We start from the raw sequence: 5,393 nt of genomic DNA, 5'->3' as shown, positions 1-5,393 counted from the left end.
GCCCGGCAGCCCGAAGGGGTCTCCCTGGTGCTGCACCTGCGGGGACACGGCCGGCGGGTCAGCGGGGCTCCCGGGAGGGGGCGAGGACGCGTCCGCCGTCGACTGAGCCCTCCACCCCTCTCCCGGGCCTCGGCCTCCTCATCTTGCGAGGGATAAATCCCTCTTGACAGGGCCGCTCTGTTTCGGATAAAAGCAAGGCCACGTGGGCTTTACACCAGTGTCCGTGTTTCCTCCTCTCTAGGTTGGAGCCAGCTTCATAAGGTAGTTCTGAGCATGGCAGTGTTCGGGACAGGACCTGGCCCCCAGGAGGCGCTCAATAAATGTGAACTCTTTTATTAACTGTATGTTACAGACCTGAGTTCAGATCCCATCTCTACCACTTCCCGCTGTGCAGTTTCAGGCAAAACCATTTCCCTTCTCTGAGCCTCAGTCTGCTCATCTGTAAAATACGAGAGCAGTCTCCTATCCTGTCTCCCTCCAGGAGCCTCCTGAGAATCATGTAAGATAGTGCAGGCGCCCAGAGGGTTTCACTGCCTCCCCTTATTCTCCCCAACCTCTGTGCCTTGCACTGAGCAGGAGCTCAATGAATCACTGTCACAGGAATGAGCAGAAGAAATAGAAAGGTGATTTCTAACTTATAAAACTTACAAATGTATAAAATCCTTTGCAAACATCTTGTCACTGGTTCAGGCATTGTGTTTGCTGCTTTAAACACACTATTTCTAATCTCCCCAGTAATGACTCTGATGATAACGATAATGGTGGTTGGAAATGAAAAACATGAGACTGAAGCAATACAATACAGTGACTTGCCCCAAGTTATCCATCTAGAAAGTGGCAGAGCTGGAATCTGAGCCAGAGTTAGTAGGACTACAGAGTTAATTCTATTATACCAGTATCCACTGTTGTAATTGTGACATTATTTTTAATGCTATCATTATTGCCCAAGGTTACAGTTAGCAAGTTAGGCCTATAGTCTGTCTGATTCAAAACTATACCCTTCCTCCACTACACCAGGGTAATATAGGGACAATATCTTCTTTACTTGGGCAAGGCCCTCTTCCCAAACAAGATGTAGATCACCCTCTTCTGTAAAAGTCCCCTCTTGGGACAGAATTGTTACACTAGACTGAAACCTCTTCTTGATCTCTCTGAATATCCCGGGTAGAAGAGTTCACCGTTCATTGTGTTTGGCTGCCTCCTTTTACAGCTGGGGAAAGACCAAGGCCCATGGAGGTGAGGTGACAAGATCACACAGCGACTAAAGCCTAGGTTTCCTGACTCCCAGATTAGAGTTCTCTTCACTCCTCCAGGCTGCTTCTGACTTACAGCACGAGGGAGGAAGCCCTCAAGCTGAGAAGACAGAATGGCATTTGGGTTACATATAGGGTCCTCCTCCAATTTGCTGTGTGACCAGGAGCAAACTACTGTCCCTCTCAGGAGCTCTGATTTCCGCAGTTAGGAAATGAGATTGAGAAGATGGATGGTTGAGAACTTCTGTGAGATATGTGCTTCCCCATTCCCCAGGCCCCTGGCATCCCACCCCCGTACCCACTCACATATTCCTGGAGCAGCTGCTCAGCATATTTGGTGAGGAGGTGCGCGAGGCTGTGTGTCTGACGGATCTTGGCTTCCAAGTGGGGAAGGAGTGAGACTGAGGAGTCAGCCTGGGGGTCTTCTGGTAGGAAAGGGGGAGGAATGAGGGCAGCCCAAACTCACTGTTCCTTGACCACCTCTCCCAGGCTGGCTCTTTGTTTCTGAACCTAGAAGCTCTACTCTGGATTCTCCAACTTACTGAAGTTATTCCAACTGAGGGAAAATGAGGTACCAGAACTTTGTCAAGTGGTTGCTCCATCTGAAATGTGTTTTCTGTCCCCAAATCCTACTAAAGCTAAGTTCAAATACAGCCGTACATAGCTTAACAACAGGGATACATTCTGAGAAATTCACCATTAGATGACTTCATGGTTGTGCGAACATCATAGAGTTAAAAAACCCAGATGATATAGCCTATTACTTCCTGGGCTATGTGGCATAGTCCCTTACTCATAGGCTACACGCCTGTACAGCATGTTACTATACTGTAGGAAATTGGAGCACAATAGTATTTGTGTATCTACACATAGAAAAGACACAGTAAAAAATACATACTAAAATTTTGTTGGATCATTGTTGTATACGTAGTCCATCTGTTGACCGAAATTTATGTGGCGCATGACTCTGCTGCCTCCTCAGTGCAGCCTTCAGAATCACCCTTTTACATAAAGTTCTGTCTTTGTCTTAAAGCCATTTGTTCATACTTCCAAGGAAGCTCTTTTAATGACTCTTTTCTATGTGTATCTGCCTTAGCCTGAGAGCCCTTTGAGAACAGGGCTCACATATCTCTGTACCTCAGTGACTATTAGTGGAATTCAACATCATTGAGGCACAGAACTTCAAATCGGAATGTGCCTTTAAGGCCTACTTTGCAATTAGGGAGACTGAAATCCTAGTCTCTCCTTGATGTCCCTTCTATGCAAGGCGCTGGGCTCGGCAGCATCGACGAATCAACGTCCAGCCTGCCCTGGCACAAGCCAGAGTGTGGCGCCCCAGGAGGGACTACACTTCCCGACAGGCACAGCGCTCGCCCAAGGCATGCTGGGGAATGTAGTCCTGGCCCGGCAACTCCCGCCCCACCCCTCGCCTGAGTTTCCCACCACCAGTCCCGATCCTCAGCAGCCCTGATTTTCTCCTCTTGTTGTCACTCACTAACTCCGTGGCTCAAAGACTCCCTTTCCTAACTCTCCCCCTCCCTCCGGCCCCTGCTGTGGTCCTTTTTCCCCGTACTCTGAGTAACCCAGGAGTCCTGCCCCAGCCCCGTCCCCTGTCCTCCCTCAGGGTGTACTCGAATCGCTGTTCTAACCTCCAAACCCAGGCCACTGAAGCCTCAGCCCCAGGCGTCTTCTAACTCCCTGCGCCTGCCCCTTCTCACAACTCACCCGCTCGTTACCTGACACCGGAGCCCTGCTCTTCCCCGCCTAGGCCGCTCCCCTCCCGGACCAAGGGGTGGCGGAGACCCAGACCCCAGCTTCCAACTCTGCTGACTCCTGCTCCCCTTGGGGACCCAGCGTTCAGTCCCTCAGCCCCTTACCCAGACTGCCCTCCCTCTGGCTCATGCTGGCCCCTGGCTGATCCCGGTTCCCTCCACGCCCCCCTTTCGAGGGGGGGAGAAGAGGGAAAGGGCTGGGGCGTGGCCCGGGCTCAGCCAATCAGAGCTCAGACCCCAAACATTTTACTACCCCCCCTTTCAGACAGGATTCCTTGGCCCTGAGCTCAGCTCCCCGCCTGCGGGGACTAATGGGGGAAGGGGCCCGAGGAGGGAGGCGAGTTGCCAGCATAGTGGACTGACCTCGGGGCTGGGGGTGTCGGGGTCTGGGAAGCAGCCCAGTGTCCTGCTGAGGGGAGGAGGCTCGGACTCTGACCTGACGCACGGCTTGTCGCTAGGGCTGCTTTTGGGGGAAAGCTGGGGAGACAGGAGAGAGAAACTATGGGGCTGGCAGGGCTGGAATATACAGGCCCTCCCTCTTGACTGGGGAGTGGTGAGAGGCCAAGGTGGAGGCCCTCAAGCTTGGGGCACACCTGTCCAGACATACGCCTCCTGGCCTACTTAGATGGCTTCCACTCTCATTGTTACACCTACAAGGAGGGAGTCAGACACACCACCTCACCTCACCTTTCCAGGCTCAGCAACAGAGCCCTGCTGACACACACCCATTTACTGAAGGGTTAATGTGTAGAGACACTCATTTCCACATGGTGACAAGCTTCAGAGACCTGCATGGGAGGTTACACCCACACATCAACCCTATTTACCTGGTGTAGACGGAAATGACTGTACACACATCCTCGCAATGGTTCTCAAGCGTCTACTTTGTCCTGGGCTCTGGGACAGAGATGATCCATACTTGGTTTCTGGCCCTCCGAGGGGCTCACAGTCTAAAAGGAAAGCCCATAGACAAAGAAGGTAATGGGGTTGGTGAGCGAAGGATTGGGAAGGAGGCCAGTGTGTCTGTGAGGATGTTGCCATGAGCAGACAACTGCCAGAATAAAAGAACAAAGAGATTAACCGGTAGAGGGCACAGCAGATGCAACTGAGCCAGACCATTGGTAGGGCCACAGACTGTGGGTACTGTTCTGTGAGCTTCACACATATTAACTTACTCCCATGTTATAGATGAAGGAATAGAGATAAGTGACTTGTCACACAGCCGTTCCAGGGTATGGAACAGCTAGGATTATACCTCAGCAGCTTGGCTCAGGAAATGCGGTCATAACCAGATTTCTAACCCCTTGATCACCTTAACATCTGGATATGGTTACACCCAAACACATACAAGAGCTACACCTTGAAACACACACATGCATAGCAGCACAAATTTAGACATGCTGACAAACCAGCCTCAGATAAAACCAGCTAAGACCCACTCATTTTCTCTCAATAATACACATATGGAAAAGTGTACACATTGTAAGTGTACAGCTTGGTGGATTTTCTCAGTGTATGCCCAGGAAACTAGCACCAGATTATGAAACGGAACATGACTAGCTCCCAGAAGCCCCCTCCTATCCCAGCCCTGACGGTGATCACTATCCTGACTTCTCACACTATAAATTAGTTTTGTCTGGTTTTGAACTTCATATAAACGGAATCACATAGTGTGCACTCTTTTATCTGGCTTCTTTCACTCAAGATTTGTTCGTGAGGCTTGCCTATGTTGTCGGGTGTAGCCGGACAGCAGTCATTCTTGTTGCGGTGCCTATGTCCATGGTAATGAACAGGCATAATTCACTTTCCATTCTGCTGATGGGTTATTTCCAGCTTGGGGCTATTATGAAAGTGCTGTGAACGTTCCAGTACACTCTCTTGGTGCTCACACCTACGCATTTCTGTTGGGTGTTGACGACCTAGGGAGTGGAACTGCTGGATCATAGGGTTGGCATATGCTCAGCTTCACTAGAAGACTGCCAGGTTTCCAAAATGTCTCTACCAATTTACACTCCCCGAGAAATCTAAGCGAGGTTCAGTCGCTCTACTTTCTCGCCTGCAGTCGGTATGGTCTTTTTCACTTTAGCCGTCCTGGTGGGTGGAGACCCACTCGTATTTGCAGTGTCTGGCGCGTAATTGGCACTCAGTTAATAGGCTGCTGAATGAATGAACGCACGAACGAGTTGGGCCGCGTGGAATCAGGCCGGCGAAGGTGGACCACTCCCCCCGCACACACACACGCCCCCCACACAGCCCTCCAGGGACGCCCATCCGCGGCGGACGCGCCCCGGGACGCAGACCCTCTGGTGCACCGGCGCCCACGTGGTCGAACGCACAGCCTCGGCCCTGCCGCGCGCGTCCAGTCGCC

This window comes from Carlito syrichta, unplaced genomic scaffold, assembly GCF_000164805.1.
Source record: "Carlito syrichta isolate Samal-C Ts95f unplaced genomic scaffold, Tarsius_syrichta-2.0.1 Scaffold305649, whole genome shotgun sequence".
In the NCBI taxonomy this organism is placed as follows: domain Eukaryota; kingdom Metazoa; phylum Chordata; class Mammalia; order Primates; family Tarsiidae; genus Carlito; species Carlito syrichta.
The sequence above is the reverse complement of the archived record's forward strand: the minus strand, read 5'-3'. Positions refer to the sequence as shown.